At 31.1% G+C, this 12,186-nt stretch overlaps 1 long non-coding RNA gene across 1 annotated transcript; it reads right to left on the reverse strand.

Moving 5' to 3' along the window:
* Positions 1 to 422: 422 nt before the first annotated feature.
* On the reverse strand, positions 423 to 11,488 carry LOC129220438 (uncharacterized). The gene is made up of 3 exons (XR_008580466.1): positions 11,357 to 11,488; positions 5,454 to 5,550; positions 423 to 600 (listed from the first exon to the last, which is right to left on the reverse strand). It is a non-coding gene; the product is annotated as an uncharacterized LOC129220438 (long non-coding RNA).
* Between the last annotated feature and the right edge of the window lie 698 nt (positions 11,489 to 12,186).

Consider the following 12,186-nt stretch of genomic DNA (forward strand, 5'->3'; position numbering starts at 1 on the left):
TTCCAATAAATATAAAATAATCATTAAATATATTTTACTTATTATGCATAAATCACCATAATATACCTATAAATGACATCTTCAATAAAACAATAACCACATCAGTAAGAGTATACTTATGTTTTTTCTAAGCATGAGACTATAAACTGAAATTGTACTTTTTCAGGAATACTTTTTAGTAGTAATTTTTAAAAGCATTAACAGAGGAATGAGGAATTGAGGCTTTTAGATTTTCTTTCATGCAAGGCATGAAATTACTTAGTAGTTTCTCAGTTTTTGGGAATAAAGTTGTTATTCAAGAGTCAAAGACTACTCGTAGCAAAATAAAGAGTAGAAGCAAAACTATTTCTTAAAATATTTATTAAAAACGAATTAAACAGAACTGGTTTACATAGTATATACAGGAAATACTGCATCAGCTGTAAATATATGAAGTCAATTAAACACACTAAGGTAAAGACCGGAGCAACAAAATCTAATCATCCATTCACCATGGAGAATTGGGATTGTTCGCAGCACTCAATCCTTTCCACACTGAAGTCTTCAGAATACTTAACCAAATCTTGTTTTCACGTATTGAAATAGCATAGGGAGCACCAGCTAAAAAACATAAGAATTAAAAACATTAAACATTTTTTACTGTACAAAATAATAAACCATCAATTTTTGGCTATTTTGTGATAGATTATGGAAAAGACATGGAGAATTATTTTTCCTACTTATCGATAACTTACAGTCGACTGTATACCAAGTAAGAACAATCTGTTTTTAGACAGTCACAGGGGAGAATTGAATTAGTCATGTTGATTGTACCAGTAATGTAATGTTAAAATTGCAAAAAATGCACTTTACTTTGAAATAGTATGAATGGCTCAGCCAAGGAGTTTTGGAGTCGAACCTCCCGAATAGAACTCTCAATTTCAACACATATAGCAGGGTTTAGTTTTTTACCAGGACATGGAAAAAAACTAGGTTTTTTGCAGGTAGAAACTGTGGTGAAAACCTAGAAAATACTGTCAGCCCTGCGTAATCAGGTAACAGTTGAATGAATACCCAGCTTATATGAATAAAACCTCTAAACCTCTTGGAACCAAATATTTCTCCACAGACGCAATGTTAAAGATCCCCCCTTAATCGAATAATTTCCCCCAATAATTAAATAATATTGATTAGCTTTTGTTAATATTTTTGTTGAGAAAAATTTTGAACTGACTAGATCTAGATCTTTTGAACTATCTACATATAAGCTAAGAACAGCTATTGACGTAAAAATGTAAAACAATAATTTTCGCTATCAATAGGAGAGGAAACATTCATTTTCCATCAAAATAACTCTTCTAATCCACCTAATTTCTTTTGTCGTTGAGAAATATACACGTTTCAGACAGTAATAAATTGATAAATACAGTACGCTCTTGGTGTCACGAAATCGAAGGAACAGTAAAATATATATATATAGGCAGAGTTTTCGACATAACAAGGTCATAATCATAATAAAATACTATTCTAAAAATTAGTCATGATCACTAAAAATAAGTGTAAATATGTAACGAAAAAAAGTCTTAGTTGAGAATAACAATTGAAATTTTTTAAATGAGTCAAAATTAGAGAAAAAAGAATGCTCTAGTGAAGTAGCAAAACATAATAATTATCACGACTAAACTTAGCAAAGATTTCGAATACCAAATTGCAGAATGGTTTCAAATGAGATTCAAGCGCCCCAACACAAAAAAAGGTGCTCAAAAGATTGCACCATTCCTTGTGTCTCTAAAGGGGGTCCCCGTTCATCTCCCCTTTTATGGAGGTGAAAATAGAGTCAAAAGGTCCAACCAAATGGTGTGAAAAGTTTTAGGTACGTACGTTTTTTAGGCTTCTCTGCAGGCTTGGCAAAGTATCGGACACTACGGTAAAAACCCTGGTTTTTACCGTCCTGTCCAAAACTATATTTATAGAAAAATTTTAGTTTGTGACAAAACATCAAAAACAAAATAAAATGTGTCAAAGAAATGTTTTATACTGAACATTTATTCAATGTGAACATTCAACTTATTTATGCAGCTGATTTTAATCTAATTACATAGAAGTTAAATTCTTGGTTAAAATTTTAATTTTTAGGCATTAATTATTTATTTTTTTTGATAAAGTAATCAAATTTCCCTATGTTTATACATGTGCAAATGAAAGTGGGGTTGGCAAGGTTTATAATGCCCTGTTCAAAACCCTTGTGTCCAAAATTACTTTCTGAGAAAATATGACAGAATAAAATGTGTCAAAATTATGTTTTTTTTTCTTTTTTTCTTTTTGACTATTTAATATATTTATTCAACGTGAACATTCAAGTATAAATATATATGTATTTATACAACTGATTTTAATCTAATTATGTAGAAATTAAATTCTTCATTAAAAATTTCAATTTGTATGCATGTTTTTTTCCCAGCCATAAACCAAATTTTTTGACATTTGTGCATGTGTACAAAAGAAAATGTTCAAAATATTAGTGAAATAATCGACTTAAATGCAAAATTTTTTACAGTTATAGGATGTATTATACATCAAAGGTATGAACCAAAAAAAGGATATTCACAAGCAGGGGCGGCAAATAGGGGGGTCAAGAGGGGGCGGTCGCACCCCCAAATTTTTTAAGCAGAATGGTAAAAAATGGGTGAATTCAATTTATGTAAATCGGAAATCAATGTTCATTTTAAAAAATCTCGCTGGTTCTCAGTAAATATTTGATGAAACTCGACGCATTCCCAGACTAGAAAAAGTGTTTTTCGTTATTTGGATGATGACTTAAATTCATGAAGTATTTTCCGGCCTTTTCAGAACATAGAAAAGTGATAGAGAACCATGGTTAACTTTAACTAAAGAAGACATTTCCTCATTTTGGCTAAATATTTCATACTTGTGTGCCCACTGTAACGATGGCATGTTCAATATGAGTGGCTCGTGCAAAGTGGTGTGGCTGCATGGTTTTCACAAGAAAAGTCCTTGATATTATTCAATAAATTTTATGCTCATTTTTTAAGTGTATATTTATTTGATGAGTGTTTATCTTTTTCTTCTGCTAGAAACACGTTTCAGCTGCTCAATGCATTATATGCTTTCATAGAAACTTCTTAAAAATGCATATGATTATTGAATTAAAAAAAAAACATATCAACAAATATCTTTTATGGCGCTCTATAAGTATACAATCTCGGAGTGACAGAATATGGTCTTCACGAGTTAAAACCATAAAATTATTTCTCTATAACTTCAAAGCAGTGATTTGACGATTGGAAGATTTATTGCAAAACAATTCTTTCAATGGTGAAAAAGCTCATGCCCTTTACCATGTATGACTTTGTTTGAATTTTTATTCAATTTGTTTGTATTGAGGAAAGTTTTTGAAAAATGCTTTACTCTATCAAAACATCTTCAATCCACTACCCTTAATTTTCAAACTATTCAAACCATAGTTCCATCTACAATTGATCTGTGCAGCATACTACCATAGTTCAATCTACAATTGAAACTGAAACTAGATTTTATATAGATGCATATTTCAATCAATCGTGAAACCTTTCAAAAAATTCTTCCTCCGAGCCAATTTTAAAAAGGTGCGAAAAAAAAAAAGTGACGAAAACCCACACACACGATGTAAAGTCAAACATTGTTTTCTTAATATTTTGTATGAAGTAATCAATTCAGTTTCGAATGAAATTAACACAAGATTTGATGATATTTTTTTTCTGTATGGTTGGCTCTATATTATCTGGATTGGATGTTGAAAACAAAAAATAAAATGTTTCAATTTTGAGTAAAATTTTTAGCACGAGGCAAGAAAAATTACAAGCAATATACCGACAGACCGGTTATCACATCCAGAGACTGCAGTTTTGTCCTTGTTATGGACTCATCAGTCTGGAATAGTGAATAACAGAGCTGGATGCAGAAGACATCTCATTGAAGCTGAGAACGCCTATGAGACTAGATTATTCAGTGATGTAAAATTAAGCCCTTCACAATTTTTGAAGTTGCCTGGGTGATTTTAAGAGCAAGATATAAAAAGTGTTTTCATACATAACTTTGTTACTTCAATTATTTCTTGATTTTTCCTATCAGCTCAGCTAGTAGAGAAAGATTTCTTTGTCTCAGGAGGTTAGAGAATTATTTTCGAAACACAATGGGCAAAAAAAATTTCTATTTAGTTGTATTGGTAAAACAGCACGACACTGGGCACTGACAGATTAGTAACACGATTTCCTGCTCTTCCGAATTCGAAAAATCATGCACTAAAACTTTCCCAAGAGGTATAAAAACTTGAGTATAGAGATGTTTTGTGCGATAACGTATTAGAAAATGAATCAAAATTTTAATTGTTTCCAAACACAAATTTTTATTCATAGTAAACCGATTTTATGACCACTCCCTGTTAGATAATGTGTTTTGTACCACACTGTAGTAATACAAAAAAGGCAATTATAGAAAATATGAAATTTTTATATTATTAAATAGATTTTTGGTATAAACAAAATTTATATAAAAATACCTTCGATTTAAAAATAAAAGCAAATAAATCATTTTTTTAAGCAAATAAAACGTTAAAAGCAGAAATATGCAGGAACACTGCAGACACATGTTTTGGCATTACAAGGAATATCTTTTTCAATCCACAAAATGTGAGCTTATGTGTTAAAAATATCCGACAAAAGTCGGATATTTTTGTAGGCTGTCTTTACATTCATTAGCTCACTTTATGCACTACTGAAAGAGACCTTCCTTGCAACGCAGAAGCACAGGTCTGCAGGATTTCTGCACATTTGTGTTTTAACACTTTATTTGCTTTAAAAAATTATTTACGTTTGGCAACTAGAACTATAATAGGTTGATATAATTTGTTTTAATTCTAACTTGGTTAATCATACCTTTTATTTATTTGCTTTCTTCTAATTTTAAAAAATAACATTTTTGTAAAATTTTTGACACAAGCAAAAGTTTTTAAATGATGCATAATTAAATTTCAGACGAAGTTTTGTTTTAAAAACTATTATGTGGACATGGAGGTCTATACTACAGTTCCAATGAGTTCAAAATTCATCATGTGTTTGTCTGTGGTTCTTAAAGTATATTTGATATTCAGTATTCGGCCAGGTAGTGACAGGTCGAGTATGCGGCACTCGGCCAAAGTGCTCGTCTCTAATAGGGAGAATTCTCAAACATACAAACACTGGCACACTTAAACACAAGATGATTCTTTTCAATAGTTCATTGATAGTTAAGAATCGAGTGAAAACTGATAACATTAAAAAATTTCATGATAACAAAAAGTGATTATTTGAACATGCAAATGAATAGAGAAAATTGGGACTGAGGGATTTTGATAACAGCAATAAAGGATTGATAACATTGACCCCAATCATATAAGGCAGAGACTACTGTACATTTTCTATAATATGATTTCTTACCATTTTTGTCCGGGTCTGCAGCAACATTATTGCTTGTTGAGTATATCCCAAAACTAACTTTCCTGCAGATTTTTCAAACACTAACTAGGTAACAAATCTGTAATAGAAAAAGAAAAATGAATGCAAACAGCAGAACTATCCATAAACTAAACACACACACACAAGAGGTGGTAGGTACTTTACATAAATTAGACAAACATCAAAGTTAGAAATCAATAAAAATCCTACTGGTCCTTCGGACTAGTCAACATGAAAATGTACTAGTCTGCAGACAACATCATTGGTCCGCTTTAAATTTAACCAATAAATATGTCTGTACGTAAAATTATTTACGCTTTAGGATTGCATTTATTAAGTAATCTTTACTAATAATGAAACTGAAAGTCTGTATTTGGATCTCTGTCTATTACGCGTATAGCACCTAGACTATTTGGCCGATTTCCATGTAATTCGGCAAACACTTCAAAGCGATTTTTTCAAAATTCGATTTTGTTCTTTTTCTATTCCAATTTTAAGAACATTTTACCAAGCAAATTATCATAACATGGACAAACAATTGCCAACAATATGTGCCAAGGGGTGAGCAAATTAACATAGCAAATTGACGAGGAATTCATCATCCATCATTTGTAAATGGGCAGTTCTCAAAAGGTGGGAACAAAAAAGTTAACTTTGAGCAATTTCAAAAATTTTCGAATTTGACATCAATTTTGATTTTATTCTATAGTATGCATACCTAGAACACAATATATGAACATGAAAAGACAGCAGGTATTTGTAAAAATTGTTAATTAGCAAATTAAATCAGCAATCTGTAGGTAACAGATTTTGGACATTGCTTTCCTGTAGGTAACGGATTTTGGACATCATCATAACGTAAGTTTCATCATTTTTGACAATCGTTAATCTGATTTTTAACTTTTCCAATGAAAATTTTATTTATTACTTTTTAAATTTTGCAATTTAATAATAAAGAGGATATTAATGAAATACTTGAATGGCTATACATGCTGCTCCTTACATTTAATAAAGTTTTGGAATGATTTTGAAGAAATTGATGCAAAGTTAAAAAAAAGCTTCAAATTAAAAATAATACAATTGTAAAAAGTGACATCAGTTTTAATCATCAATTTTTTCTAATGTCATAAGAATTAAAATGATGTCTAAAAAAATTATTGAAGAAAGAAGTTCGTATTTCTATTTGGAGATCGTTAAATTATGTTTCCAAAAGAAAGAACAGAAAAAGAATTCTAAAATAATAAAAGCGGAAAAAAAAAAAAAAAATGCTAGCGCAGGTGATAAAGTCGCCAAAAGTGGTACAGCTGACTCTAAACTACATTTGTCAGACTGGAATTCCCCTCTGGTAACCTTTAGCGTATCGTATACTGTGTTGTCGCTAGCGGAAGTTTGCTTGGCGATGTTAGCGCAAAATGGCTTTCGTTCGATCATAGAAAGCCATGTTACTACTGTAATTTATGCATTGTTCAATGTGTAACGTATTAATTATGCAAAATACCAATGGATTATAAAAGATAACATTATAATAACCTTTTTTATTGAGGTTAGAAGACAGTGGATCATCAAAAATTATGAATCAACGGACAGAATTATCGGCATCAAGATCGTAACGCCATTTGGACATCTCACATGTATGTTTAAGAAAAATCATTTTTCTTCTAAGATACTGCATAAAAGCTTATGAAAACACTTTTAAACAATTAAAAATTGATTCTGAGGATCGATAAATACCTTTAAAACAAAAACATCATATACTTAGTTCTCAAATAATAGCATTTTAAAGATCGCAACTTTTGGACATACATCAAATTTCAAAGTTACGTTTTTTTTAAATCGTTTACAAAGTAAACAATCTATCTTTATTTTTGTTATCTGTGTAAAATATTAACAAAAAGTTATTCAGTGTAAGATTCATACCTTTAATTTTTTTTTGAAACGTATGGAAATAATTAAAAAAAAAATTTTTTTAATGGTACATTTGCTCAGTTAACGTTTTGGTATGTCCAAAATTGTGCCTTTTAGCAAAGAAAATATTTTTTTAAGGGCATTTGAAGAGCATTTTTTCCATAATTTATGTCAATTCTTGTCTCTATACAGTATTATAGTTTAACTCAAAAATTTTTGAGTTAATTAAAATGAAAGTTATTTGGTGTTGAAGCTTCAAAGTTGAGGTCTGTGTTTGTTCCCACCTTTTGAGAACTGCCCAAATATACAGGCGAACCAAATGACCTTTTAATTTTCTACGACGTGCAAAGCCGTCCGGGTACCACTAGTTTTAAATATAACTTTCTTATTTTTAACTAATTGATTTAACATTAAATAAAGCACTACATTCAAAAATTTTTGTTTGGCAATAAACATTTAAATTTTAAACAGCCAAGTGTTATGTATGAAAACTAATTTCATTAATCAACCCTTAAAATAGGCTACCAAAAATTTGATAATTTAATTTTGCCATTTTTACTTAGTTTCAAATGCTGAATAAAATGTGGATGATTCATATAAATTATGTACTTGTACATCGATTTGAAAAAAAAAAGTCAATGAATGGTTTGGCTAATAATTAGTTCAGGCATCAACTAGGCTTATATGCTTTTGAATTTTTTCTAGCAAAGTGTGATCATAAATTGCCAGGCGCTGGTGGTACCGAGGACCACCGATTTTTTTTTTTTTTTTTTTTGTGGTCTGATGCAGGTTTCACTTGTCTGGGACCAGTGGACCAGCCATAATTTTGAACGCTGAACATTTTGCACTGTTAACAACAAAATGAACTAATTTCATACACAAAATAAGTGAAACTAGAAACATTTTTTAGTGTTCAAAACCTAAAAGCCCTTGCAGAGTCATTCCACGTCAAATCAACACAATTTGGAGCAATTTTAGGACGCACCGTCACAGATCTGGATGAAACTTGGTACATCAAGAGATTTAACCTAGTTATGAATGAAAATGCTAAAAAAAAATTTTTCTTTCTCCTCATTTAGCAGTTATTAATTATTGATTATTCAAATTTTTGTTAAAAAATGCTACACTTTGAGACTGTTAATCCTTGTTTTCTCAGAAACTATAAAAGATACAAGCCTGATATTGGTCTTATTTTAAAGCTCTTTTAATCTGCTTCAATTTGATATGCAACTTAATGAAATTCAAAATTTTTTAATTTAAAATTAAATTTAAATAAATTTTAAAATTTAAATTTCTCAAAAACGGACAATTTTAAAATTTTGAAAAAAATCACAAAATTACTTTGTGTTATCTTCTCACATCTCACCAAGTTTCATATTGGGATCTTAATGGGATCAGTTGATACAGGGTGGACAAGTTTCACATATCTGCCAAAATATGCGTTATTGTGCTGAATAGTTATTATTTTATGTGCAAAAAAATAAATAAATAAATAAATATGCTTCATACATGTTCACTTTTTTATGCAGAACTGTCTACTAGAAATGAAGTTTTTCTTAGTACGATTTGTTCCTGAAAAATAACTCGTTAATAAAAATATTAATCATCTAAATCTCATTTTATTGAGAAAAATAAATTAAAAAGAAATAAAATTTTAAAAAAGGAAAGGAAGAAAGGGAAAAAAAAGAAAATATTTTCTCTGGGGATGTGAACTTAAAATAATCCACTACAAATTCAGATCTGAAACAGTAAGCTACCCTTTTCACCCCCTTTGCTAACAAAATGAAACAGACTGGGGGTGGCTATTGAGAATGAGATCCAATGGTTCGTTCTGCCTCACTGCTTTTTTCTCCACCTGTCACTGGTTTGGGATTGACCAATTTTTCAACATGTTTCATGTTTTTGCTTGTGGAGTTCAGTCAGCAGTACCATAAAATCTCAAAAGCACCCACTCCCTTAGTTTCAAAAGATAACTTACTAATTCCAAAAAAGGGGGGGGGGAGGTTATAATCAAATTTTGTTTTTGTAAAATTTGCCAAAATAATTGTTTGTAGCAATATAAATTTTAGAGTACACAAAATAAATAAGTAAATAATAGTTACTATTAATATTAAAGAAAAGGGAGAAATGAATTAATAAAAGCCTGTCATAATTTTATGGCATGGGGGCGACAATACTTTTTTGAAAGAAAGGATTTTGCACCTTAAGTTACCAAAACCCCTTCCAAAAATAATCAAAAGCAGTACACTCACATGAACTTCTTTTGTAACACATATGAACTGAACAAAAAGAAAAGTGCCCTTGCATCAAAAGGCGTCTAGACTTTTGGAAGGAATAAAACTGAAACTATTTTTTTTTTTTTTTGCAAGATCCTTTTTTTTTGTTTTGTTTAAGTCATAGTGTTTTCTTTTCTTCTTGTTGTCTTTTTTTAGAAAAGAAAACCAGCACATGAAGAGGGAAACTAAACCTCTAGAAATGCTTGCCAAATAGAGCATAAAATGTTCATTTTTATTTATTTATTTGGGGGGGGGTGAAGGGATGAAGATGATCTGAAAATTTTTAGGAGAGGGGAGGGGGAGGGTATATTTGGGATTGCAAAATGATCCTTCCACAAAAAAAGGGGGGGGGGGATAGAGGGATTCTTTCTAGTGTTTATAATACTTTCTTGTTCTGTAATACACAATTCCTGTTCAAACTATCTTCAGTCAGCATTCAAGCCTTGTCTTCTGCTGTGCAAACTTCATTTCTATGTAAAACTTGTCCTCCCTGTATCATCTGATCCCATTAAGATCCCATTATGAAACTTGGTAATATGCTAGAGGATAACACAAAGTAATTTTGTGAATTTTTTCAGAATTTTAAAATTGTCCATTTTTAAGAAATTAAAATTTTAAAATTTAATTTAATTAAATTTTAAAATTATTATTTATTGATTTTATCAAGTTGCACATCAAATTAAAGCACACTAAAAGAGCTTCAAAACAAGACCAATTTCAAGCTTGTATCTGTTATAGTTTCTGAGAAAATGAGATTTAACCGTCTCAAAGTGTAGCATTTTTTGATGAAAATTTGAATAATTAATATTTAATAACTTTTGAATGAGGTGAAAGAATTTTTTTTTTTTTTTTAGCATTTTTATTCATAACTGGGCTAAATCTCTTCATGTACCAAGTTTTATCCAGTTCTGTGACGGTCCGTCCTAAACCGTGTGATGATCTGACACGGAATGACCCTGCACTGAAATACAAAAACAAAATTTTGAGCAGCAAAGGTAAACACACTTTCAATCGATATCTAATATTTGAATTGAAACACTGACATATGCATTTTAGACCAGAAAAACAACTCCTTTTTTTCCCAATAATAGTGAAATCCTTTTCCTCATTTAGTAAAAAGGGACCCTTGTCGAAGTGTACCAATAAAGTTATTTCATCCACCCCAGATCAATATAAAATGCATTGGATTAAAATGAAACTGAGAAACTAATTCCTAATCCTAAGTAGAAAGGGGAAGTCTGCAAAAATTATTTGCATCTTAAAATGCTAATCAAGAAAATGCATTTGAACAAAGTACTTCAAAAGAACTTACAGGACCAAAATAGTTTGGAACATAAAACCATCTTAGATGCATAGGAAATAATATTATTTGTACATTATTTGCTAACAAATCTTATGCAAACATTACTTAATAAATTTATCTCTGCCATAAACAATAAAACAAATATCAAAGCAAGTGTATAAATTAAAATCTTAAGGGGTAAGAAAAGAACTGAAATTATTGGGGGGGGGGGATGCTACCTCAATTTTTAAAAGCTGGAAAATAAAAATAACATGGAATAAGATCAACTTAAGTTCAACACACATTCCAAATACTCAACTCACAATAAGAAGAAATAGCGTTGTAAATAATACAAAAATCAGCCAAAAACTACAGAATCATAGCATTTTATATTTTGTAACTTTGCTTGTAATGTTACTTACTTAAATTGTAGTGCAAAATGATGTTTCAATATGCTGAATCCAACTTATCAATGGCGATGTTTCTTTCACAAAGTTGCCATGCCGTTTGCCGCCATACAAATACAGAATGAAAGTAGCGTCATCATGATCACGTGACATTCGGTTCCGTAAGTGGTCTTGGTTAAAGTTATAGGCTGCGTTCGGAAACGATCCACCGGTTACACCGCGTGGTTAGTCCGGTGTGGTTATGACGTATTTGGAATTTCTCTAGGAATTCCGGTAGAACAGCTGTGTTTCCGAACGCTCGTGGTTAAACCGCGGTAGTTCTAGTTCAGCAGCAAACGACACTCCAATCAACGCGTAACTTTCATAATAGGCAAGTCACGTGTGTTACGATCAAAACATGAAACACGACCGGATTGGCCAACACAGACTTTGTGACGTTTGTGATCTCGCTAACCGCTTCCAGACAGCGGTGCCACAGGTTGCTACCAAGTCGACCGCCAGAAAACAACCGCAGTGTTTCCGAACGCGGTTAAGTGACGTCAGCGGTTCCACCGCAAGCGTTTCCGAACGCTTGCGGTTGCACCGAGGCGACCGATCCGCGTTTCCGAATGCACCCAAACAGATTCACGTCGAAATTGGTCAAAAAACGTTTTTCGATGTTTGCAATTTTTTCTATTTTACTACTGATTTCTATACAAATAAGAATATCGCTATATTTTCGTATAATAAAATGACATATTGATTTCAAACGTAAAAATAAGCAGTAAAAACTTCGAGGCATTTCTTTTAGTGATTGTTTCGATATCTACAGCTTCAAAGTTTTTTTTTCTTTTAATAAACTGCCA

The sequence above is a fragment of the Uloborus diversus genome, chromosome 4, assembly GCF_026930045.1.
Source record: "Uloborus diversus isolate 005 chromosome 4, Udiv.v.3.1, whole genome shotgun sequence".
Classification (NCBI taxonomy): Eukaryota; Metazoa; Arthropoda; class Arachnida; order Araneae; family Uloboridae; genus Uloborus; species Uloborus diversus.